The sequence below is a fragment of the Ursus arctos genome, unplaced genomic scaffold, assembly GCF_023065955.2.
Source record: "Ursus arctos isolate Adak ecotype North America unplaced genomic scaffold, UrsArc2.0 scaffold_27, whole genome shotgun sequence".
Classification (NCBI taxonomy): domain Eukaryota; kingdom Metazoa; phylum Chordata; class Mammalia; order Carnivora; family Ursidae; genus Ursus; species Ursus arctos.
This window is the reverse complement of record NW_026622952.1, coordinates 439531-467130: the sequence shown is the minus strand read 5'-3', so window position 1 is coordinate 467130 and position 27600 is coordinate 439531. Positions and strand designations below refer to the sequence as shown.

General features: G+C 37.5%; 1 protein-coding gene across 10 annotated transcripts in view; it reads left to right on the top strand.

Moving 5' to 3' along the window:
- Positions 1–27600, top strand: part of PSD3 (pleckstrin and Sec7 domain containing 3) — a 702408-nt gene that overhangs the window by 531493 nt on the left and 143315 nt on the right. The window lies entirely within an intron of this gene.

The following is a 27600-nucleotide window of genomic DNA, read 5'->3' as shown; positions in this document are numbered from 1 at the left end:
TTACTTTTACCCACACATTGTCTATTTCTGGCATACTGAGTTTCCTTTTGCATTTCCAAATTTCCATTTAGTATCTTTTCTTTTTCTGCTTAAATCATTTCCTTTAATATGTCTTGTAGTAAAGTCCTGCTAGCAAGACATGTGCTCATATTTTATTGGCTTTAAAAAAATGTACACTGCATCTTAATTTTAGAAATTTTTGATTACTGGTTGTAGAATTATTTGGCAGTATTTTCCTTTTCCTTCAGTAATTTAAAAATGTTCTATTTTTCAATGCCCTGTGTGGTTTCAGACAAAAGCCTGCTGACATTATTTATTTCTGTTTACCTGCCATGTTTTTATTTTCTCTCTGGCTACTTTCAAGATTTTTCTTTTTCTTTTTGATTTTCATCAGTTTTATTATGAGCTGCCTTATTGGGTTTTTCTTTTTGTTTTTCTTGTCTGGTGTTGATTGAAGTTCTTGTATTCATCAGGTTATATTTTTCACCTATTATGGAAATCTATTAGCCATTATTTCTATAGCACCCACTCCTCTTTCTAGGATTCTCTTTTCCTATATATATGACTACTTGATATTACACAAAAAGTTCATTAAAGCTCTGTTCGATTTTTTTCCAAATCTTTTTTATACTTCAAGAACTTACTTTTTTTGCATGTCTTCAATTTTACCACAGTATTTGTCATTGCATATATAGTATTTTTTTTTATGAGAGAGCGGAGGGAGGGGTAGAGGGAGACGGTAGAGAGAATCTTAAGCAGCTTTATGTCCAGCACGAAGCCCAACTCCGGGCTTGATCTCATATCCCTGAGATTGTAACCTGAGCCGAAAACAAGAGTCAGACACATAACTGACTGAGCCACCCAGGTGGAACATATATATAGTATTCTTTATTTTTGAAACTGCATCTTGAATCTTTTCTATCCTCCATTTCTCTCATTATCAAGTTTCTGATTCTCTTAATGTCCTTGAGCATATTTTTCATATATACCATAGCTATATTAAGGTCCCTCTCTTTGATTCTTTTCTCCCTGTGATTTCCAGGACTGTTACTTTGATTAATTTTCCTGCTACCTCTAGGTTATAGTTTTCTTTTTCTTTGCGTTCCTAGTAACTTTTATTTGAATGCCAGATGTTGTGACATTTTGGGAGACCAGATTTAGTTATATTCCATTAAAGAATGTTGGATTTTATCCTATTGTATAGATAAGTAGCTTATGAATTAACTGGATCCTTTAGAGGCTTGCCTTTACTCTTTGTCAAGGTATATCCAAATCAGCCTTTTTTCTGGAACTTATTTAGCTTCATACTAGGGAGCCATTATTACTCTTTAGCCTCCAATGCCCTAGTATTACACAGTCTTTCTCTCCTCTGTCTTATGAAAATACAGACTATTTCTACCCCCACATGAGCTTTTGAAATTGTTCATTCCACTACTGTTTGGTTATTTTTTTCACATGTGACCACATCAGTGCTGTAGCCAAGACCTGGGAATTCCTCTGCGGATCTCCAGAGCTATCCTCTTGTGTAGCTTTCCTCTCTCTTATACTCCGATCAACAAATTCTAGCCACCTCAGCCTCACAAAAGTCAGCACAAGTTCCAAACTCTATTTCAGTACCCTCTTTCCCTATTGGATCTTAGATACTTCCTTCAAGCAGTTATATGGTCTTACCTCTTTTGTTCATTTCTCTTTAGAATCAGTTCAAAGCTGCCTATTGTACAATATCTGGAAACTTTTGTTTCATATGTATTGTTCTGTTTTCTAGTTGTTATGAAAGGAGAGAAGTTTTTGTAGCAATTAACCTTTCATGGACATAAGGAGAACTAAACTGATTACTGATTGCTTTTGTTAAGAAATTTTTTCTAGTTGCCTCAGACCTCAAGACTTAATATTTATTGAGCTTTAAAAGTGAAATGGAATTCTAATATCAAGCTCAATAGAGAAGAACTGAGACTTTTCTTCTGTGGTCAAGGACAAGACAGTGATGTCTACTCTCACCAATATTATTTAACATAGTACTGGAAGTCCTAGCCACAGCAGTCAGTCAACAAAAAGAAATAAAAGGCATCCAAATCAGCAAGCAGGAAGCCAGACTTCCACACTTCACAGACAACATGATACTCTATGTAGAAAACTCAACAGACTCCACAAAAAAAATTGCTAAAATTCATACATGAATTCAGCAGTCACAGGATATAAAATCAATGTACAGAAATCTGTTGCATTTCTCTATGCCAGTAATGAAGCAGTAGAAATCAAGGAATCGATCCCATTTACAACTGCACCAAAACCTGTAAGATATCTAGGAATAAACCTAACCAGAGAGGTAAAAGATCTGTACTCTGGAAACTATAGAACACTTATGAAAGAAATTAAAGAGGACACAAAGAAACGGGAAGGCATTCCCCACTCATGGATTAGAAGAGCAAACATTGTTAAAATGTCTATACTACCCAAAGCAGCCTACACATTCAATGCAATCCCTATCAAAATACCACCAGCATTTTTCACAGAGCTTGAACAAATCCTAAAATCTGTATGGAACCACAAAAGACCCCGAATAGCCAAAACAATCCTGAAAAAGAAAAAGCAAAGCTGGAGCCATCACAATTCTGGACTTCAACCTATGTTACAGCTCTGTAATGATCACAACAGTATGGTACTGGCACAAAAACAGACACATAGATCAATGGAAAAGAATAGAAAACCCAGAAATGAACCCACAACCGTATGGACAACTACTCTTCAATATAGCAGGAATGAATATCCAGTGAGAAAAAGACAGTCTCTTCAACAAATGGTGTTGGGAAAACTAGATGGTGCATGCAAAAGAATGAAACTGGACCAGTGTCCTACACCATACACAAATATAAATTCGAAATGGATGAAAGGCCTAAATGTGAGATGGGAAATCATCAAAATCCTAGAGAACACAGGCAGCAACCTCTTTGACCTCGGCCAGAGCAACCTCTTACTACTCATATCGCCGGAGGGAAGGGAATCAAATGCAAAAATACGCTATTGCGATTTCTTCAATTTAAAAGGCTAATGCACAGCAAAGGAAACAGTCAACAAAACTAAAAGACAACCTATGGAATGGGAGAAGATATTTGCAAATGCCATATCTGATAAAGGGTTAGTATCCAAAATATGTAAAGAACTTGTCAAACTCAAAATCTCAAAAACAAATAATCCATTTAAGAAATAGGCAGAAGACGTGAGTAGACATTTTTCCAAAGAAGACATCCAGATGGCTAACAAAACATGAAAACAAAAAACAAAAACATGAAAAGATGCTGAACATCACTCATCATCAGGGAAATACAAAAACCTCTCATCAAAACCACGATGAGATACCACCTCACACCTGTCAGAATGGCTAAAATGAACAACACAGGAAACAACAGATCTTGGCACAGATGTGGAGAATCTTACACTCTGTTGATGGGAATGCAAACTGTTGCAGCCACTGTAGTAAGCAGTATGAATGTTCCTCAAAAAGTTAAAGATAGAACTGCCCTGTGACCCAGCAATTGCACTATTAGGTATTTATCCAAAGGTTACAGAAATACTGATTCAGAGGGTAACCTGCACCCCTATTTATTAGCAGCATTATCAACAACAGCCAAATTATGGAAGGAACCCAAATATCCATTAACTGAAAACTGAATAAAGAAATTGTGGTATAGATGTGGAGAGTTAAGATGGCAGAGTAGTAGGAGTACCCCGGTCCTGCCTCATCCCTTAAACACAGCTAGGGTAATATCAAATCATTTTAAATACCTAGAAAATTGACCTGAGGATTAAGAACAATCTTCACAGTTAGAGGGAGAGAACGTGGCATGTACAGGGTACAGAGATGTGAATTGGAGAAGAGAAAAGCAACAGTGCTGTGAAGGGGAGGAGGGAGCACTTTCCATGGAAGAAGGAGAGAATGAGAGAGGGGGACAGTGAGCAGCGTGTTGGTTCACACAGGAAAAACACTTTCCCAAAACCATTGACTGGGGAATCCAGAGGAACTGACTATCACAAGTTTTTACAAGGAGGAGAGTTCAAAGTTTGAAGTTTTAGAAAGCCATGCCTGAATCCGGACTCCAGCGGGGTGGGCAGCATTTCTCCTGGAGGGGAGGAGGGTGGAGACCTGGAAGCAGAAAGCATTGTGTAGGGATCCCCTGAGTCACACTGGGAGAGAATATACCCCTTCCTGGGGTACATTTGAAAGAGGGCATATTGCCTCTCCAAGGAAAAAATACCCTTGAGGCACCAGTGAGCGGTTGTTCATTAGCAAGGGACAGAAGTATGCAGGGAGGGCAGATAACCTGTTCACAGCTTTTCACTATGCTTTACCGTAAACTCCAAGCTCCTACACTGATATACGACTGCTTTCCTGTGACAGAACAGCACCAGACACAATGTGGTAAGGCTCTGCTCCAGAGGAGGGGAGTGGGTTGACGCCATAGCAGGTTTTTTAAAATTTAGAATTTTGTATCCCATCCAGGCGCCAGACATAAAACACAGGAGAACTGTGGCACTGGATGTGCCCACAGCTCAGGCAGAGACAAATTGAGGGCAGGGATCAGCCTGGGACACCAGAAGGGAGCTTGTTCACTTTTCTTTTAGGGCTTTCTAAATAGTGTCAGTCCGAGCTCGCCTCTTTGGGGACCAGAGAACAGAATGATGCCATCTTTCCCTCTCCCAACAGCATGATTGGACCTCAGTGAGCAACACAGCACCCCCAGTGGAGTCTTGAGCCACTTACACCAAAGCCCGCCCCCCTGCACCCTGTAGGGGCATCTTTACTACAGCAGGTTGGACTGTGAGCCAGCGCAGGAGGTGTCTCCCCCAGAGGAATAGCATAAGCCCCCTGTATGCACCAAGTCTACTGATCATAGAGTGCTCCAAAGTGTCACCTTCAGTTCTGGTGGAAACAGGACCAGGCTTTCTTTTTTCTTTTTCCTTTGGAATCAGGTTTATAGTTTATAGTTTTTTGTTTGTTTGTTTTTTCATTTCCTTTTCTCTTTTTTAGTATCAGAGGTTTTCTTTCTTTTTCTTTGGAATCAGACTTATCGCTTTTAGTTTGTGTATTTGCAGGGTTTTTTTGTCCTTTTCTCTTTTTTTGGATCAAGTTAAAAAAAACACACACACACACACAGGCTTATTGTAGCAAACAAATCAAAGCATACCTGGTTAAATGTCTAAACACTCCCCACTGGAAGCAAGGAGGAACTCTGCAGAAGACTGACCTATGAGAAAGGGCAACCAAAACACAACAGCAGAGTGTACATAGCATATACCAGAAACACTTCTGAAGTGCCACACCCTGGACAGTGTATTACCCCTTCTTGATATAGCATTACTGTCAGGAGCAGGGAGCATAACAAGCTCTCATAACACACAAAAGACAGAAACCTAGACAAAATTACAAGGTGGAAGAATTCTCCCCAAAAGAAAGATGAAGAAAAAATCACATCCAGGGATTTACTCAGATAAAAGCAATACATCTGAACAAGAATTTAGAACAGCAATCATAAGAATACTAGCTGGCTTGAAGGAAGCATAGAAGACACCAGAGATACCCTTGCTGGAGAGAAAAAAAAACCTAAAAAGTAGTCAAGCTGAAAGAAAAAATGCTATAACTGAGATGCAAAACTAAGCGGATAAAGTCACAATGAGGATGGAAGAATCAGAGGAGACAATACGTGATGGAGAAGATAAAATTATGGAACATAATGAGGATGAAAAGAAGAGGGGAAGAAAACTGATCACTAAGTTAGACTTAAGGAACACAGCAACTCCATGAAGTGCAATAATATCCACATCATAGGAGTCGCAGAAGAAGAGTGGGATAAAGGGGCAGAAGGTTTATTTGAACAAATTACAGCTGATAACTTTCCTAATCTGGGGAAAGAAACAGGCATTCAAGTCCAAGAGACACAGAGAACTCCACTCAGAATCAACAAAAACAGATCAACACCCTACATATCATGGTGAAGCAAAATGTAAAGATAAAGAGAGAATTCTGAAAGCAGCTAGGGACAAAAAAAAAAAAAAAAAAGTCTTTTACCTATAAGGGTAGACACATAAGGTTAGCAGCAGACCTGGCCACTGAAACTTACAAGGCCAGAAGAGAGGGCAGGAAATATTCAACATGCTAAGTGGGAAAAGTATGTAGCCAAGAATACTTTATCCAGGGGTGCCTGGGTGACTTAGTTGGTTAAGTGTCTGCCTTCGGCTCAGGTCATGATCTCAGGGTCCTGGCATCAAGCCATGCATTGGGCTCCCTGATCAGCAGAGGAGTCTGCTTCTCCCTGTCCCCCTGCTCGTGCTCTCTCTAAATTGAATAAATAAAATCTTTAAAAAAAAAAAAAAGAATACTTTATCCAGCAAGTCTGTATTCAGAATAGAAGAAGAGAGATAGTTTCCAAGACAAGTGAAAAGTATAGTTCTTGAATTCTAAAGCACCTGTGCAAGAAATATTAAAGGGAACCCTTTGAGCAGGAAAGAGAGACCAAAAACAACAAAGACTAGAAAGGAACAGAGACAATCTATGGGAACAGCAACTTGACAGGTAATACAGTGGCACTAAATTCATATCTATCAATATTATTCTGAATGTACGTGGATTCAATGCTCCAACAAAAGACATAGGGTATCAGAACGGATAAAAAAAGAAGACCCGTCAATATGCTGCTTAGACAAGATGGACTTTAGATGCACTGACATCTCCAGATTCAAAGTGAATGGTTGGGGAACCATCTCATTTTAATGGACATCAAAAGAAAGCTGGAGTAGCTATACTTATATCAAACAACATTTTAAACCAAAGACTGTAATAAGAGATGAGAAAGGACACTGTATCATAATAAAAGGGTCTATCCAACAAGAAGATCTAACAATTGTAAATGTTTATGCCCCTAACTTCAGGGCAGACAAATATATAAATCAATTAATAACAAGGAAGCTCATGGATAATAATACAAAAATAATAGAGGACTTTAACACCCCACTTAGAGCAATGGACAGATCATCTAAGCAGAGGATCAGCAAGGAAATATGCATGGTATAATCTCAATCTTTTGTATCGTATTTATCCTACCCATCCATTCTGTTCATCTGCATTATTTCTTAAATTCCGCATATGAGTGAAATCTTTTGGTATTTGTCTTTCTCTGACTGACTTATTTCACTTAGAATACACTCTAGTTCCATCCACATCATTACAAAAGGCAAGATTTCATTCATTCTGATGGCCGAGTAATATAGCTTTGTATACATATACCACATATTCTTTATCCATTCATCAGTCTGTGGATACTTGGCATTTTCCATAGTTTGGCTCTTGTTGATAACTCTGCTCCAAACATAGGGTACATGTACCCCTTAGAAAATGTACTAAATAGTATTTAGTGACTTGTCACTTACATATAATATCCACTGCTAATCACAACAAGGGCCCTCTTTAATTCCCATCACCCATTTAGCCCATTCCCTACCCACCACCCCTCCAGCAAATCTGTTTGTTTTCTATAGTTAAAGAGTTTCTTATGGTTTGCCTCCCTCTCTACTTTAATCTTATTGTATTTTTCAATTCAATTTGAATGACACACTGGACCAGATGGACTTCACAGATATATTCAGAGCATTCCATACTAAAGCAGCAGAATACACATTCTTTCCAAGTACATAGGGAACATTCTCCAGAATAGATCACATACTAGGACACAAATCAGGCCTCAGCCAATACAAAAAGATTGAGATTATACCATGCATATTTTCAGACCACAATGCTGTGAAACTTGAAGTCAGCCATTAGAAAAATTTGGAAAGACCACAAATACATGGAGGCTAAATAATATTCTACTAAAGAATGAATGAGCTAACCAAGAAATTAAAGAATTAAATAAATGTAGGGAAGACCGAAAATGAAAACATGACAGTACCAAACCTTTGGGATGCAGCAAAGGTGGTCATAGGAGGGAAGTATATGGCAACACAGGCCTTCCTTAAGAAGCAAGAAAAGTCTCAAATATACAACATAACTTTATACCTGAAGGAGCTGCACAAAGAACAGCAAATAATACCTAAAACCAGCAGAAGAAGGAAATAATAAAGATTAGAACAGAAATCAATGATATATAAATTAAAAAAAAAAACAGTAGAATACATCAATAAAACTAGAAGCTGGTTCTTTGAAAGAATAAACAAAATTGATAAACCCCTAGCCAGACTTACCAAAAAGAAAAGAGAAAGGACCCAAATAAATAAAATCACAAAAGAGGAGAGATCACAACCAACACCGAAGAAATACAAACAATTATAAAAGAATATTATGAGCAATTACATGCCAATAAATTGGGCAATCTGGAAGAAATGGATAACTTCCTAGAATCATATAAGGTACCAAAACTGAAATAGGAAGAAATAAAAAATTAGAACAGACTCATAACCAGGGAAGAAATTGAGCCAGTAACCAAAAATCTCCCAACAAACAAAGAGTCCAGAGCTAGATGGCTTCCCAGAAGAATTCTTCCAAACACTTAAGAGTTAATACTTATTTTTCTGAAACTATTCCAAAAAATAGAAATGTAAGGAAAACTTCAAAACTCATTCTGTGAGGCCAGTATTACCTTCATTCCAAAACCAGACAAAGACCACATTAAAAAGGAGAATTATAGACCAATATCCCTGATGAACATGGATTTAAAAATTCTCAACAAATACTAGCAAATTGAAAGCAATGGTACGTTAAAAAAATTATTCACCAAGACCAAGTGGGATTCGTTCTTGGCTGCAGGGTTCGTTCAATATCCCCAAGTTAATGAAGAAAAAGAAAAGGCATCCAGATCAACAAAGAAGTCAAACTTTTCCTCTTCACAGATAACATGGTACTCTATGTTGAAAACACAAAGACTCTACCCAAAAATTGCTAGAACTCATCAGGAATTCAGCAAAGTGGCAGGATACAAAATTAATGCACAGAAGTCAGTTGCATTTCTGTACACTAACAATGAATTAGAAGAAAGAAATTAAGGAATCAATCCCATTTACAATTGCACAAAAAAAAACATAAGATACCTGGGAATAAATCTAACCAAGGAGGTAAAGGATCTGTACTCTGAAACTATAAAACACTCATGAAAGAAATTGAGGAAGATACAAAGAAATGTAAAAGCATTCCATGCTCATGGATTGGAAGAACAAATATTGTTAAAATGCCGGTGCTTCCCAGAGTAATCTATACATTCAGTGCAATCCCTATCAAAATACCGTCAACATTTTTCTCAGAGCTGGAACAAATAATACTAAAATTTTTAAGGAACCAGAAAAGACCCCGGATAGCCAAAGAAAGTTGGAAAAGAAAACCAAAGCTGGTAGCATCACTATACTGGACTTCAAGCTATATTACAAAGCTGTAATCATCAAGACAGTATGGTACTGGCACAAAACCAGAAACGTAGAGCAGAATAGGGAACCCAGAAATGGACCCTCTGTGGTCAACTAATCTTTGACAAAGCAGGAAAGCGTATCCAGTGGGAAAAAAGGCAGTCTCTTCAGTAAATGGTGTGGAAAAATTGGACAGCAACATGCAGAAGTATGAAACTGGACCACTTTCTTACATCACACACAAAAGTAAATTCAAAATGGATGAAAGACAACCTAAATGTGAGAAATGAAACCCTCAAAATCCTACAAGAGAACACAGGCAGAAACCTCTTTGACCTTGGCTGTAGCAACTTCTTACTAGACACGTTGCTATAGGCAACGGAAACAAGCAAAATGAACTATTGGCTTGGCCACCTGAGTGGTTCCGTAGGTTAAGCGTCTGCCTTCGACTCAGGTCGTGATCTCAGGGTCCTGGAATCCAGCCCTGCATTGGGCTTCCTGCTCAGTGGAGCATCTGTTTCTCCTCCTCCCTTGCCCCTCCCCCAGCTCATGCATGATCTCTTTCTCAAATAAATAAATAAAATCTTTTTTAAAAAGATAAAAACTTCTGCACAGCAAAGAAACAATCAGCAGAACTATAAGACAACCTACGGAATGGGAGAAGATACTTGCAAATGATATATCTGATAAAGGGTTAATATTCAAAATCTATTAAGAACTTGTCAAACTCAACACCCAAAAAACAAATAACCCAGTTAAGAAATGGGCAGAAGACATGAATAGACATTTTTCCAAAGATGACATCCAGATGCTAACAGACATAGGAAAAGATGCTCAGTATCACTCATCATCAGGGAAATGCATATCAAAACCACCTGCAGAATGGCTAAAGTTAACAGCACAGGAAACAACAGATGTTGGTGAGAATGCAGATAAGAACCCTCTTGCACTGTTATGGGGAATGCAAACTGGTTCAGCCACTTGGCAAAATAGTATGGAAGTTCCCCAAAACATTAAAAATAGAACTGTCCTATGACCCAATAATTGCACTACTAGGTATTTACCCAAAGGGTACAAAAGTACATTTTCTAAGGGGTACGTGTACCCTATGTTTGGAGCAGAGTTATCAACAAGAGCCAAACTATGGAAAATGCCAAGTATCCATAGACTGATGAATGGATAAAGAATATGTGGTATATGTATACAAAGCTATATTACTCGGCCATCAGAATGAATGAAATCTTGCCTTTTGTAATGATGTGGATGGAACTAGGGTGTATTCTAAGTGAAATAAGTCAGTCAGAGAAAGACAAATACCAAATGATTCACTCATATGTGGAATTTAAGAAATAATGCAGATGAACAGAATGGGTGGGTAGGAAAAATACAATAAGATTAAAGTAGAGAGGGAGGCAAACCATAAGAGACTCTTTAACTATAGAAAACAAACAGATTTGTTGGAGGGGTGGTGGGTGGGGAATGGGCTAAATGGGTGATGGGAACTAAAGAGGGCCCTTGTTGTGATTAGCAGTGGATATTATATGTAAGTGACAAGTCACTAAATATTACTCCTGAAACCAGTACTACACTATATGTTAACGGACTTGAATTTAAATTAAACTTGGAAGAAAAAAAAAATGTATGTCCTGGAGATCAAAAGCAAAGTGTAGTCAATATAGACAACAATATTGTATTATAGTCGTCAAACTTGCTAAGAGACTAGATCTTAATTATTTGCACCACAAAAAAAGAAAGGACAGTGATTGACATGATAGCAGTGCTAACTATTGCTACAATGGCAATCATATCACAATATATGAATGTAGCAAGTCAACATGTTGTATACCTAAAATTTACATAATGTTATATGTCAAATATATTTCAAAAAAGTTTTTTTTAAACTGTAACTGAACAAAAGAAGACTCTCAGCAGTAATAGGATTACCTGAAGTTGGTGAAGAGCATATACCAAAATCCTATTTCCAACATCATACTTACTAACGAAGGACTGAATGCTTTCCCCCTGAGATTGGGAAGTGGGCAAGGATTTATATGCTTACCACTTTTACTCAACATAATACTGCATTTCTAGCCAGTGGAATAAGGCAAGATAAAGAAAACAATTAGAAAATTAGATGGAAAAATAAAACTGCTTCTATTCGTGGATGACATGATTGTCTATATATAAACTTCCATAGAATCTACCAAAAAGCCCTAGGATTTAGCGCAAAAGAAAATCATAGTGTATAGTGTGAGTTCAGCATTGTTGCAGATCTACATAATAAAATATATCCCATTTCTATATATTAACAATAAATATGTGGAAACCAAATTAAAAATGCAATTCCATCTACAATTACTTTAAAGAACGTATATTGCTTAGTGTGATGGATTGAATTGTGCCCCCCCCCATGAAATTCACACATTGAAGCCCTTACCCCCCATGCAACTTTATTTGGAAATAAGGCTTTTAGGAATTGATGTTAAATGATGTCATAAAGTTAGAATCCTAATCCAATAGGATTGGTGGCCTTAAAAGAAGAGGAAGATCTCTCTCTTTCAGTCCCACCAAATGCATGCACTGAGGAAATATCATGTGAGTACTTGAAGAGAGCTCTTACTAGAACCCAACCATGCTTAACACCCTGATCTCACACTTCCGGGCTTCAGAACTGTGAGAAAATAAATTCCTGTTCTTTAAGCCACACAGTCTGTGATAATTTGTCATGGCAGCCCAAGCAGACTAAGACACTACGTAAGCACTTAAAACATGTACAGTATTTGTGTGCTGAACATTACAATATTGTGATGAAAATAATCAAAGAACTTAGTAAATGGAGAGGCATACTATGTTCAGAGGTAGGAAAATTCAACATAGTAAAGATGTCAGTTTTCTCCAAATTCATATATAGGTTTAATGCAATTTAATATCCAAATTCCAGCAAGATTTTTGTAGACATGATGAAGCTTATTCTAAAATTTATATGGCAAGTCACAGGCCCTGAAGTAGCTTAAATAATCTTGAAAAAGAATAAAGTATCAGGAATGACTTTATGTGATGTGAAGGCTTACTATATAGCTACATTACTCAAGACTGTGTGATACTGGTTGAACTATACATGAAGTCACACATATCAGTGGTGCAGAATAGAGAGCCCAAAGTAGAACCACATAAATATGTTCATCTTGTTTACAGTGGTGCAAGAACAATTCAGCAGAGGAAGGATAGCTTTTCAACAAATGGCACTGAGGCAATTGGACACCCAGAGGCAAAAAAAAATCTTGATCTAAATCTAACACCTTTTATAAAAATTAACTCAAAGTGCATCTCAGAGTAAAATATAAAACTTTGAAAACTAGAGAGATAACAACATAAAATCTTTGGAGTTTAGGGCCGAAAGGTTCTTAGGCCCGACAGCAAAAGCATGATCAATAATAGAGAAATTGATAAACTGGATGTCATAAAAATTAAAAACTTTTGCTCTGCAAAATCCATGGTAAAGAGGATAAAAAATATAAGGAGAGACAACAGGAAAATATTTGCAAATCAAATCTCCAGCAAGGAACTGCTATCAAGAATGTATAAACAGGTCTCAAAACAGTAAAAATACAAAAAAAAAAAAAAAAAAAGAAAAAGAAAAATCAGCAAAATCCAATTAGAAAATGGGCAAAGACATGAAAAGACTCAAATTAAAACCACAATAAGATATTGCTATACACCTATCAGAATGGCTAAAATAAGTCAGTGACAGCATCATATGGTGGGGAGGGCATGGAGACATTGGATCACTCTGCATTGCAGCCACTCTATACACCTATCAGAATGGCTAAAATAAAAGTCAGTGACAGCATCATATGGTGGGGAGGGCATGGAGACATTGGATCACTCTGCATTGCAGCCACTCTAGGAAATGTGTTGGTAGTTTCTTATAAAACTAAATATGCAATTATTATATGCCTCAGCAAATGCACTCTTTATCTTAAAAACTTACGGGTACACAGACAACTGTACACAAATGTCCGTAGTAGATTTATTTGTCATTCCTAAAAATTGGAAACATGCCAGATGTCCTTCAACGGGTTAAATGTTTAAATACTGTATTATATACACACCATGGAATACTACACAGTAATAAAAAAATTGATACACCAGGCAACTTGGATGATACAGAGTATTATTCTGAGTTTATAAAAGCCCATCTTAAATAGCTACATACTATTTCATTTCATTTATATAAAATGGAATGGAAATGATAAAATATTAGAAATATTAGAAATATTGAAAGATTTGTGGTTAGTAACTGCAGTGATGGTACATGAATTTATACATGTGATCTAACTGCAATGAATGTATTTTGTGCCAGTCTCAGCCTAGCAATAACCAGTGTTCTGGCTGAACTGACCCTTGTGGTTTTTATCATGATTGGAAGATGCCCTCAGCAACAATAATTAGGAAACTTTGAAAATAAGATTTATTACTTACAAAAAGGAAGGAAGGAAAGTAAAGAAAAGAAAGAATTTAGTGTGTGTGTGTGTATGTGTGTGTGTGTGATTGAGAAAGGAATATTACCCAGCCATTAAAAAGAATGAAATCTTGCCATTTGCAACAAGGTGGATGGAACTAGAGCATATTATGCTAAGTGAAATAAGTCATTGAAAGACAAATAACAAGTGATTTCATTCATATGTAGAATGTAGGAAACAAAACAGGTGAACATAGGGAAGGCGAAAGAAAAGAGAAGGAAGCAAACCATAAGAGACTCTTAAGGATAGAAAACAAACTGAGGGTTGTTGGAGGGGTGGTGGTCAGGCGATGGGCTAAAAGGGTGATGGGTATTAAGGAAGGCACTTATTAGGATGAGCCCTGGGTGTTATATGTAAGTGATGAATCACTAAATTCTACTCCTGAAGCCAATATTACACTGAATGTTAACTAACTAGAATTTAAATAGAAATTTGGGGGGATAGGGAAGAAAACCACTAAAAAGAAAAAAAAAGAATTCTAAGCATTTGAGTACAAACTCTTTAGATATGTATTTGGAGACCCAGAAAGGAATTTTTTGGCTTCCCAGCTAATCTTCTCCATGCTCTCCCCAACCCCTGTTTGTTGAACTTTCAATCATATCTGGTTGAACTGGTTTATCTCAGTGATAGACTGCTGCTGCTTCTTGGAAATATACCAGAGTGGCTGAACTGCTTCTGAATGCATCTGCTTCTCTCTTTTGAGAGGTGGTCACTATAAGTAAATTTGGAATATATTTTATGCTACTCGTATCTAATGTGTTTTGAAATATATCATTTTTCATTTCTAATACATTAAAGAAATTAGAACAATGTGGAGCTTATTCGGAATAGGTGCTTCAAATAATTTTTGAGAAATCTGTGTAATGACACCTTTTGGACATATTTATCCTGCAAAATCTGTAGACATTTATTTGGGTTATAATGTTCAGTGTTGCAAGAACTGTATTGCATTTGTATGTATATGTAAACATAGCCAGGTGCTATGATAACAGATATTACTAAAAGTTTTTAAGAAGTGAAGATTTGAGTCAAAACTCTGTGGAGAGATGAAAACCCTGATTAACTTGTTTCTAAAAGACCTCTTGTCTGACTCTATATTTGATATCTTTCACTTTTTTAAATTAACTCCAAGGACTCAGTTTGTCAGATTACATCTGTAATTGCTCATAAACATTTTTAAGGCCTTGGAGCTTTTCTTTGCTTCATTTAATTAATTTATTTAGCCTTTTAAAAATATGCTCAAATCAGAAATTCTACCTCCAGGAGACAAATGATGATTGAAAGCAAATGTCGTATCTCTCATAGAAGTATATGTGTTTATCAGACTCATTAAATCTGACATTAAGTTAAAGTTTTGAGCAGTCGCATTTGGAAAACAAACTGTATCTTCTGATTTGTCAAGTAAAATAAAATACAGAATTCAGTATAACCTTAGTTTTATTAATCTGATGTAAGAAATTTGTGGAAATCAAAGTGACTGGAAACAAGATATTCAAAGTATAGACGTTCTAAAATGAGGATAATAACAGTGATAAAGGTGATAATATTAAAGCTTTAGCATAAGCACTTCATGCATTAACTCATTTAATCTTCATTCTATGAAGCAAATATTATTAGTATCCCCATTTTATTAAGGAGAAAATTGATCTTAAACCTCTTAACCAAGGCTACAGTAGAGAATCAGAGGACATCTGATAGGACTTGAATCTGATTATAGCAAACTAATTGCAGCATATGGTTTAAAGCAGTGCCCCAAAGAAAATATGCCTATGAAACATTTAAGTTCTGCATTTTTTGTGTTGTTGGGGACAGTCTGTCACTATGTAACATGTATTTAGATGACAGGAGATTGCAAACTAGAGCCTGTGCAGGCTGAGCGTTTCTCTTCCTTGGCCAACACAGTCCTTTTTGTATATTTTGAATTGCATGAATTGTGTTAGGCATTTTCTTGTTGACCATAATTTCCACAACTCCCTGTATCATACCAGGCTTCCTCAGACAATATTTGCTACTTTTCCAGCCCCATATTCTTTTGAGATTGTGACCCCAATCCCTGTCCTAGACTGATGTAGCACACAAGAGAAGGGGGCAGGCGGTTGAATAAGATCATACATAGTGCTGTCTTTGTATTTTAGTGGTATTGATGTGGCAAGAAATGAAGTGGTTGTCTGGTTTTTATTACCACAGCCTACATAAGGTGAGGTGTAAGTAATGATTTTTTTTTCCCTACATGAATTAAGCACTCTTTGAGTACCTAAGACCATATATGTATAAAGATTTATATTAAACATAGCCTCTCTCCTAAATAACTTACATCCAGGTGTAATATGTAGTGAGTAATTACAATCTGGCATCCATAGTACAGATTTTTAAATCCATGGTTAGCTAAGGTACCACACATAATGTTCAAAATTGAGTGGAGGAAGTGCTAGTCAGACCATGCTTACATTTTCTCAGATAACAAGACATTGATAGGACCAATGGAACTGAAGAGAGCCCAAAAGCAGCAGTGTCCATTGTTTATAACTTGAAAGAAGTATTTCAGACAATTAGGGACATCAGAAATGCTTCAGTAACTGGTGCAGAGTGTGGGGCCATGAGTATATGGATGGGATATGTAGGGGGGTATGGTGTGTGTGGTGGGGGGTATGTAATATGTGTTCATGTGGGGTGTGGTAGGGTGTGTGTGTGTGTGTGTGTGTATTCTCCACATTAGTCCTACCAGAAAAATCAGTTCCAGGTAAATTAAAAATAAAAATCTGAGAGACCAAATCTAAAATTTTAGAAGAAACTGTGGAACAATATCTCTATTATCTTTGGGTAGAGAAAGATTTCTAAAGATTTAGAAAAACAAAAACAGTGAAAATATGTTGATACATGTGATTACATTAAAAGTAAAGACTTTTTTATATTAAAATCCTCTTTTGAGAAGTTAAAAGACGGTTCACAGATCGGAAAAGATAATTGTAGCACATTGCCAGGATTAATATCCATAATATACATTTAAAGAAATCTTAAATTAGTTAGGAAAGGCAGCCCAATAGAATAATGAGCAACAATTTGAAAATACATCGTCCATAGAAAGAGAAATTCACATGATCAATAAATATATGAAGAAATACCCAACCTCATCAATAATCAATGATATTCATATTAAACATGTGATAATATATTATTTCACATATATCATTGGCAAGAATTTGAAAGAATGATAGCAAATGTTGGCAAGCATTTAGAGCAAAGAGCACTCTCCTACCCTCTGAGTGTATCAGTGGTATCACCACATTGGAAGACAGCTGGCAATCATCAGTAGAGTTGAAAGTACTTCAAACTATGTCTTAGTTAATCCAGTCCTACTTAGGTACATACCTACAAAAACTCTTGCAGTTTTATGAGGGGAAATTTCACAGCAACATTGTAATAGCTGAAAATGAAATAACCTAAATGGACCTTATTAAGGGATTGGTTGGATTTCAGGAAATCATATAATAAAAAACTATGTGAAAAGGAAGGAACTAGAGTTCCATGTATTAACTTGGATGACTCTCACAAACATGATGTGAAATGAAAAAAAGCAACTTGCAGAAGAATGCACACATATGATAAGATTATTTTTAATTGAATTTAATTGCATTTAAATTCAATTAATTAACATATAATGTATTATTAGTTTCAGAGGTAGAGTTCAGTGATTCATCAGTTGTATTTAATACCCAGTGCTCATTACATCATGTGCCCTCCTTAATGCCCATCACCCAGTTACCCCATCCCTCTACCACCCTCCCCTCCAGCAGCCCTCAGTTTATTTCCTACAGTTAAGAGACTCTTATGGTAGGGCTCCTGGGTGACTCAGTCAGTTAAGTGTCTGCTTTTGGTTCAGGTCATGATACCAGGGTCCTGGGATCGAGCCCCACATTGGACTCCCTGCTCAGTGGGGAATCTGCTTCTCCCTCTCCCTCTGTCTCTCCACCCTGCTTGTGCTCTCTCTCACACACTCTCTCCCTCTCTCAAATAAATAAATAAAATCTTTTTTAAAAAGTCTTTTGTTTTGTCTCCCTCTCTGATTTCATCTTATTTTTCACTCCTTTCCCCTAAGATTCTAAAGCATATGAAACAGCACTATTTTTAGTAGGAATACATTCACATATAGAAATAATTACATATAGAATAGTGGTTACCTCTGGCAGAGGGGAGAACATGTAGTCAGTGAGGAGTACACAGCACTTCAACTATATTGATATTTTTTTTAAAAATTAGGTGATGGTGTATGTTTGTTTGCTTTACTGCTCTTTTTTTTTTATTAATTATGTTAGTCACCATACAGTACATCCCTAGTTTTTGATGTAAAGTTCCATGATTCATTACTTGCATATAACACCCAGTGCACCATGCAATACGTGCCCTCCTTAATACCCATCACCAGCCTATCCCATTCCCCCCCGCCACTGAAGCCCTCAGTTTGTTTCCCAGAGTCCATAGTCTCTCGTGGTTCATTCCTCCTTCTGTTAACCCCCCCCCCTTTTTTTCTTCCCTTTCTTCTACCGATCTTCCTACTTCTTATGTTCCATAAATGAGTGAAGCCATATGGTAATTGTCTTTCTCTGCTTGACTTATTTCGCTTAGCATTATCTCCTCCAGTCCCGTCCATGTTGCAGCAAATGTTGAGAAATCATTCTTTTTGATGGCTGAGTAATATTCCATTGTATATATGGACCACATCTTCTTAATCTAGTCATCTGTTGAAGGGCATCTCGGCTCCTTCCACGATTTAGCTATTGTGGACAATGCTGCTATGAACACTGGGGTGCATATGGCCCTTCTCTTCACTGCATCTGTATCTTTGGGGTAAATACCCAGTAGTGCAATAGCTGGATCATAGGGTAGCTCAATTTTTAACTTTTTAAGGGACCTTCACACTGTTTTCCAGAGTGGCTGTACCAACTTGCATTCCCACCAACAATGTAGAAGGGATCCCCTTTCTCCACATCCTCTCCAACAATTACTGTTTCTTGCCTTTTCAATTTTTGCCATTCTAACTGGCGTAAGGTTGTATCTGTGTGATTTTGATTTGAATTTCCCTGATGGCTAATGATTTTGAACATTTTTCATGTGTCTGTTAGCCATTTGTATGTCTTTATTAGAAACGTGTCTGTTCATATCTTCTGCCCATCTTATGATTTATTTGTTTCTTGTGTATTGAGTTTGAGAAGTTCTTTGTAGATCTTGGATACCAGTCTTTTATCTGTAGTGTCATTCACAAATATCTTCTCCCATTCCATGGGCTGCCTCTTAGTTTTTTTGCTTTACTGCTCTTGATAACCTTTAGATGCATTAATGTTTTATAATTTTTAAAAACTTGATAGAACACATGATTGTATGGGAATTTTAGAAAGAGTGGAGGATATTTTTTTCTTGAAATCTATGTGAGAAAAAGAACAGTTGGAAAGACAAAAAAACAAAAATTAATAATCACCATCACAACAATATAACATTATAGAACGTCACCACAATAATAGAATTTTGGTTGTCCTTTAACCTAGAAATGGGAAAGATTTAATTATGGTTACATTGTAGATGTAAATACTGTCCACCTTGACTCTGTAAGAGTACAGATAAAAGGCGGTGGGAGGTAAAAGTAGAGAGGAGAGCCAAAGGAAGCCAGGGAGAGCCATTATGTTGCTCTTACAGAAAGTCAAAAGAGACTGCTTATATTGAGGAAACACAAAATAATCAAAACATGTGCTTTTAAACTACTGAGGTAAGCAAAAGAAATGCAAATAAAAGCCATACAAATATATTGAGAGGATGGAATGAAGTGGCTAATTTTGCTAAATCCTCATCTCGCAGCAAAAAAGTCAATGGAGAATTTTACAGTCTATTAGAACAGCACATTGTTTAGGAACATAATGGAAATTACCCAGAGAAATAGCTCAAATGTTAAAAAGTGGTTTCTTTGGGAAAATGGGATGGGAGAACTTGTGAAGAAATAAACCAAGGTGGCTAATGCTGTGGACATACTACTTTAATAATTTTGAAATACTTTAATCGCATTGCATTTCCAGTATAGATTCTTCAATGACTTTACCCACCTGAGATTTGTTTCTAATTTGAAATATTGAAATGTGGATTGCTTTGTAAGGAAGTAAGAACCACATTGGGTTCATATTTTTAATCTCATTTTAAATAGTTTGTATATAAGGAGTATTTGGTAGCATCTTGAGAAGGTTAGGGAGGTTTACTCACTCTAAAGGGATTTACGCACTTGCCTGTCAGTAAAAGTTTTGAAAATTTAGTCCCGCATTATCAGATTTGAGAGAGTAGATGTTATTCTGAGTCAAACATACTGAAAATAGAGTTTATAATGGCAGTGCAGTCAGAATTCTTTGCTGTTGTGTAACATTGAGAACAGTGACACTGTACTTAAAAGATAATAAAATTGAAATAGTTTTCTTATTTCCATAAGCCAGTTGTTTCGTCTTGTTAGAGAAAAACTCTTTAAGTGGAGGCAAAGAGAAGCAATTATTTTAAAAGTATGCTAAGGTCTCCCCCACCTTTCCACTTTGCTGTGCTGTGGGCTTTGGGTGAAGCCTTTGAGCTGTTGATAAAAGGTTTAGGAACAGCACCTTGAGAGCAGTCCATTGAGTTCTCATGTAGTAGTTTGCCCTATGACCATCTAGATTTGGTGGCATTTTGTCTGTTTTTGATGGGGAATGCTTCTTCACAGTTCTACATTTATTCTAAAAAAAACAAATTTCAAGCTTTTAAGATCCATTTTGATGACTAATGTCTTTTTTCTTTGTTTTTTAATAATTTTTATTTTCTTATATTAGTCACCATACAGTACAGCCCCAGTTCTTGATGCAATGTTCCATGATTCATTACTTGTGTATAATACCCAGTGCACTGTGCAATATATGCGCTCCTTAATACCCATCACCGGCCTATCCCAATCCCCCACCCCCCTCCCCTTTGAAGCCCTCAGTTTGTTTCCCAGAGTCCACAGTCCCTCATGGTTCATTCCCCCTTCTGTTTGTCTTTAATTTAAAATCCATTTCCTAAAGTGGACTAAAGTTGTTCAAAAGAGACCATGAACCATTCTCAAAAGCCTTTGACAAGCACCCATGGAATAGGAGCTGCAATCTGTTAGCACCAAAAAAATCTGTGTTCATACTTTCTGACATATTTTTTTCTGAAAGTGGAATGCACTGTTTTCACTGTATCTGATTTTTAGAAATTATTCTATTTGAAATGTTGACTCTAAAAATTTTTGATATAGCTAACATTTATGAAAAAAAATAATGTTGATGTCTCTGTTATGGTTATTTAATGTAGTATGAAATTCTTCAGTAATTTCGTAAAAATTTGAAATGAAAAATATGATACTGTTTTGTAATAGAAATAATTACACTGACAAATTTAAGTACAAAACTTTTATCACCAGATAGTATGGACTTAATTTGAGTTTTGAAACTAATAATCAGTCTTTTTTTTTAATTATGATATGTTAGTCACCATACTGTACATCATTAGTTTTTGATATAGTGTTCCATGATTAATTGTTTGTGTATAACACCCAGTGTTACATGTACTACTTACCCTCCTTAATACCCATCACAGCCTATCCCATTCCCCCACTCCCCTTCCCTCTAAAACCCTCAGTTTGTTTCCCAGAGTCCACAGTCTCTCGTGGTTCGTTTCCCCTTGTCTATACCCGCCCTTCATTTTACCCTTCCTTCTCATACTGATGTCCCTACTATTACTTATGTTCCACGAATGAGTGAAACCATATGATAATTGTCTTTCTCTGCTTGACTTATTTCACTTAGCATAGTCTCCTCCAGTCCCATCCATGTTAATGCAAATGTTGGGTAATCATTCTTTCTGACATCTGAGTAATATTCTATTGCATATATGGACCACATCTTCTTTATCCATTCATCTGTTGAAGGACATCTCAGCTCCTCCACAGTTTGGCTATTGTGGACAATGCTGCTATGGACATTGGGGTGCTTCACTTCACTACGTCTGTATCTTTGGAGTAAATACCCAGTAGTGCAGTTGCTGGGTCATAGGGTAGCTATATTTTTAACTTTTTGAGGGACCTCCACACTGTTTTCCAAAGTGGCTGTACCAACTTGCATTCCCACCAACAGTGTAAGAGGGATCCCCTTTGTCCACATCCTCTCCAGCATTTGTTGTTTCTTGCCTTGTCCATTTTTGCCATTCTAACTGGCGTAAGGTGGTACCTCAATGTGGTTTTGATTTGAATTTCCCTGATGGGTAATGATTTTGAACATTTTTTCATGTGTCTGTTAGCCATTTGTATGTCTTCATTGGAAAAGTGTCTGTTCATATCTTCTGCCCATTTTTTTATTTGATTATTTGTTTCTCATGTATTGAGTTTGAGAAGTTCTTTGTAGATCTTGGATACCAGTCTTTTATCTGTAGTGTCATTTGCCAATATCTTCTCCCATTCCATGGGCTGCCTCTTAGTTTTGATGACTGTTTCCTTTGCTGTGCAGATGCTTTTTACCTTGATGGAGTCCCAAAAGTTCATTTTTGCTTTTGTTTCCCTTGCCTTTGGAGACGTGTCATGAAAGAAGTTGCTGTGGCCGATGTCAAAGAGGTTACAGCCTATGTTCTCCTCTATGATTTTAATGGATTCCTGTCTCACATCAAGGTCTTCCATCCATTTGGAGTCTATCTTTGTGTATGGTGTGAGAGAGTGGTCAAGATTCATTCTTCTGTATATAGCTGTCCAGTTTTCCCAGCACCATTGATTGAAGAGACTGTCTTTTTTTTCCACTGGATATTTTTTCCTGCTTTATCAAAGATTAGTTGACCATAGTGTCTAGGGTCCATTTCTGGAGTCTGCATTCTGTTCCATTGGTCTATGTGTCTGCTTTTGTGCCAATGCCATGCTGTCTTGGTGATCACAGCTTTGTAATATAGCTTGAAATCCGGCAACGTGATGCCCCCAGCTTTGTTTTTCTTTTTCAACATTTCCTTAGCGATTCGGGATCTTTTCTGGTTCCACACAAATTTTAGGATTGTTTGTTCCAGCACTTTGAAAAATGTCAGTGGTATTTTGATCGGGATGGCATTGAAATGTAGATTGCTCTGGGTAGCATAAACATTTTAACTGTGTTTATTCTTCTGACCCATGACCATGGAATGTTTTTCGATCTTTTTGTGTCCTCTTCAATGTCTTTCATAGGTATTCTGTAGTTCCTAGAGATAGATCCTTTACCTCTCTGGTTAAGTTTATTCAGAGATATCTTATGGATTTGGTGCTATTGTAAATGGAATCGATTCCCTAATTTCTCTTTCTTCACTCTCATTGTTAGTATATAGAAATGCAACTGATTTCTAAGCGTTGATATTGTATCCTGCCACATTACTAAACTGTTGTATGAGTTTTAGTAATTTGGGGGTGGAGTCTTTTGGGTTTTCCATATAAAGTATCATGTCATCTGTGAAGAGAGAGAGTTTGACTTCTTCTTTGCCAATTTGAATACATTTTATTCCTTTTTGTTGTCTGATTGCTGTTGGTAGGACTCCCAGTACTATATTGAACAATCATGGCAAGAGTGGGCATCCTTGTCATGTTCCTGATCTTAAGGGAAAGGCTTTCAGCTTTTCCCCATTGAGAATGATATTCACTGTAGGCTTTTCATAGATGCTTTTTATGAAATTGAGGAATGTACCCTGTATCCCTACACTCTGAAGGGTTTTAATCAGGAAAGGATGCTGTATTTTATCAAATGCTGTTTCTGTATCAATTGAGAGGGTCGTATGGTTCTTCTCTCTTCTCTTATTAATGTGTTCTGTCACACTGATCAATTTGCAAATGTTGAACCACCCTTGCACACCAGGGATGAATCCCGCTTGGTCGTGATAGATAATCCTTTTAATGTACTGTTGGATCCTATTAGCTAGGAGAATTTTGGCATCCGTAATCATCAGGGATATCAGTACGTAATTCTCCTTTTTTGATGGGGTCTTTGCCTGGTTTTGGGATCAAGGTAATACTGGCCTCATAGAATGAGTTTGGCAGTTTTCCTTCTGTTTCTATCTTTTGAAACAGCTTCAGGAGAATAGGTATTATTTCTTTGAATGTTTAGTAAAATTCCCCAAGGAATCCATCTGGCCATGAACTCTTGTTTTTTGGGAGGTTTTTGATCACTACTTCAATCTCTTCACAGTTAATCGGTCTGTTTAGACAATCAATTTCTTCCAGTTTCAGTCTTGGTAGTTTATAGATTTCCAGGAAGGCGTCCATTTCTTCCAGGTTGCTTAATTTATTGGCTATACTTATTGATAATAGTTTCTAATGATTGTTTTTCTCCTTGGTGTTTGTCGTGATCTCTCCCCTTTCATTCATAGTTTTATTAATTTGGCTCCTTTCTCTATTGTTTTGAAAAAGTCTGGCCAGTGGCTTATCAATCTTATTAATTCTTTCAAGGAAACAGCTTCTAGTTTTGTTGATCTGCTCTACTGTATTTCTTGTTTCTAATTCATTGATCTCTGCTCTAATCTTAATCAGTTGTCTTTTCATGCATGGCTTAGGCCTGTTCTTCTGTTACATCTCCAGCTGCTTAAGGTGAGAGTATAAGGACTGCATTTTAGATTTTTCTGTTCTTTTGAGTGAGGCTTGGATGGATATGTATTTTCCCCTTAGGACCGCTTTTGCAGTGTCCCATAGGTTCTGGACCAATGTGTGTTCATTTTCATTGGTTTCCATCAGTTGCTCAAGTTCTTTAATTTCTTGGTTTACCCAATCATTCTTAAACAGGATGGTTCTTAGTTTCCAAGTGTTTGAGTTTCTTCCAAATTTTCCTTGTGATTGAAATCCAGTTTCAAAGCATTGTGGTCTGAGAATATACAGGGAATAATCTGTCTTTTGGTATCAATTGAGACTTGTTTTGTGACCCGGTATATGGTCTATTCTGGAGAAGGTTCCATGTGCCTTCAAAAATAATGAGTATTCTGTTGTTCTAGGGTGTCGTGTTCTGTATATATCTATGAGGTCTATCTGGTCCAGTGTGTCATTCAAAGCTCTTGTTTCTTTGTTGATTTTCTGCTTAGATGATTGTCTACTGCTGAGAGTAGAGTGTTGAGGTCCCCTGCTATTAACGTATTCTTATCTGTATGTCTCTTTATTCTGATTAAGAGTTGGCTTATGTAGCTGGCTGCTCCCCTGTTGGGGGCATAGGTATTTATAATTGTTAGATCCTCTTGTTGGATACACCCTTTAAGAATAATATAGTGTCCTTCTGTATCTCTAACTACAGTCTTTAGCTTAACATCTAATCCATCTGATATGAGAATTGCTACCCCAGCTTTCTTTTGAGGTCCGTTGGCATGAAAAATGGTTCTCCATCCCTTCACGTTCAGTCTGGATGTATCTTTAGGTTCAAAATGAGTCTCTTGTAGACATGTCTTTTTATCCAGTCTGCAACCCTGTGGCGTCTTATGGGAGCATTTGGCTTCTCACAATGAGAGTGATTATTGAGAGAGATGTTTTTAATGTTGTCATCTTGCCTGTGAAGTCCTTGTTTCTATAGATTGTCTCTGTAAATTTCTGTTCTGTATCACTCTTGGGGTCTTTTTACTTTTATAGAACCCCCCTTAATATTTCTTGTAGGGCTGGCTTGGTGGACACATATTCTTTCAGTTTCTGCCGGTCTTGGAAGTTCCTTATCTCTCCATCCATTCTGAATGACAGCCTTGCTGGATAAAGGATCCTTGGCTGCATGTTCTTCTCACTTAGTGCTCTGAATCTGTCTTGGCAGCTTTTTCTGGCTTGCCAGGTCTCTGTAAACAGGTCTGACGTTATTCTGATGTTCCTCCTTCTGTAGGTGAGGAATCTCTTCCCCCTCGCCGCTTTCAAGATTGTTTCCTTGGATCTAAGATTTGCAAATTGTACCATGATATGTCGTGGTGTTGGTCTGTTCTCACTGATCTTATGAGGGGTCCTTTCTGCCTCTTGGACACAAATGCTTGTTTCCTTCACCAGATTAGGGGAGTTCTCAGCTACACTTTCTTCAAATATCTCTTTTGGACCGCTTTCTTCACCTCTTCAGGGATGCCGATGATTCTGACATTGGAATGTTTCATTGAGTCACTAATGTCCCATAGCCTTTTTTTCTTGCAAGTGGAGGTTTTTTAGCCAGGTTTCTTCTCTTTCCTTCTTTTCTATCATGTCATCCTCCAACTCAATAATTCTTTCTTCTGCCTCGTTTACCCTGGCCGTCAGAGCATCCAGTTTAGACTGCATTTGATTCATAGCAGTCTTAATTTCCGCCAGATTCATTCTCATTTCAGCCCTTAGAGATTCTATATTTTCGCTAATATTTTTTTCAAACCTACACATCATCTTGACAATTGTTACTCTGAAATCCATTTCTGACAATTTGGTTATATCCATATCCATTAGTTCTGTGGCAGAGGCCACAGTCTCTGTTTCTTTCCTTTGTTGGAGGTTCCTTCTCCTTGTCATTCTGATGAGGTGTGGTTGCGGGGATGGATAGGGTCCAATTATTGACCAGGACCCAACCAAGATGCACTTGTTCTATAGGGACCTTAGGGATGTGGGCTTCTTGTTCTTTCAACCTTCCTTCTGGGGGAGGTGCCTGCTGTGCTTATACTCAGGCTACCCTGTTTGGGCAGAGTTGCCCTGCCCCCTGTGGGGTGGGAGGATGGGCACAGTGAGAACTGGTTTTTCCAGGCTTTTGTTCTCTGGAGGCTTTCTTTGTCTCTTCTGAGAGTCATGGCAGCTGTGACTGTATCCAGATCTCTGTCTCAGAACAGAGAGATTGCAGTCTGCTCTTCACTGAGCTCTCCAGGCCACACTGACTCAGTGTGGTTTTGATTTGAATTTCCCTGATGGCTAATGATTTTGAACATTTTTTTCATGTGTCTGTTAGCCATGTGTATGTCTTCATTGGAAAAGTGTCTGTTCATATCTTCTGCCCATTTTATTGTTCATCCATTCTTATCCTGAGTTCAGTTTGCACCTTTATGACCATTACCTTGAACTCTTTGTCAGGTAGATGGCATATCTCTATTTTGTTTAGTTCTTTTTCTAGCATTTTTCCTTGTTCTGTTGTTTAGAACATATTTCTCTATCTCATTTTGTCTGACTTCCATGTTTGTTTTTATGTATTAGGTAGGTCAGCTTTGTCTTCTGGTCTTGAAGATGTTGGCCTATGTAGAATGGTCTGGTGGTGGCCTTTGGTACTATCCCTCCTGGTCACCAGAACCAGCCATTACAGGGGTGTCTACTGTATTCATTCCATGTGCTCTTCTGTTGTGTTTGGGCAGTGACTTCTTCACATATGACCAGTGATGGGCAGGATCGCCCCTTGTTTTGCTGGCTGCTAGGCCCAGCAACTGTTGGCACTGTTCCCTCCAAAGCCACCTTTCAGGTGTGGTAGGGTGGGAGCTGCTCTGAATGGGGGACACAGGTTCTGACTGAGGCTGCTTGCTAGATATGTGGGACAGAGCCACTTTGGGGGTGGGGGGGATTGCTTTCCAGCCAAGGCTGCCTGCTGCTTGTGGCAGTATTGGAGCCAACTTGTAGCGGTGCCTGCCTGGGTGGGCATGTTGGGTGGGGCAGGTCTATAGAGGAACACCCAGGCAGGGGAAGCATTGGTAGCAAGGTAGATGAAAGTGTTTAAATGGTGCTCAC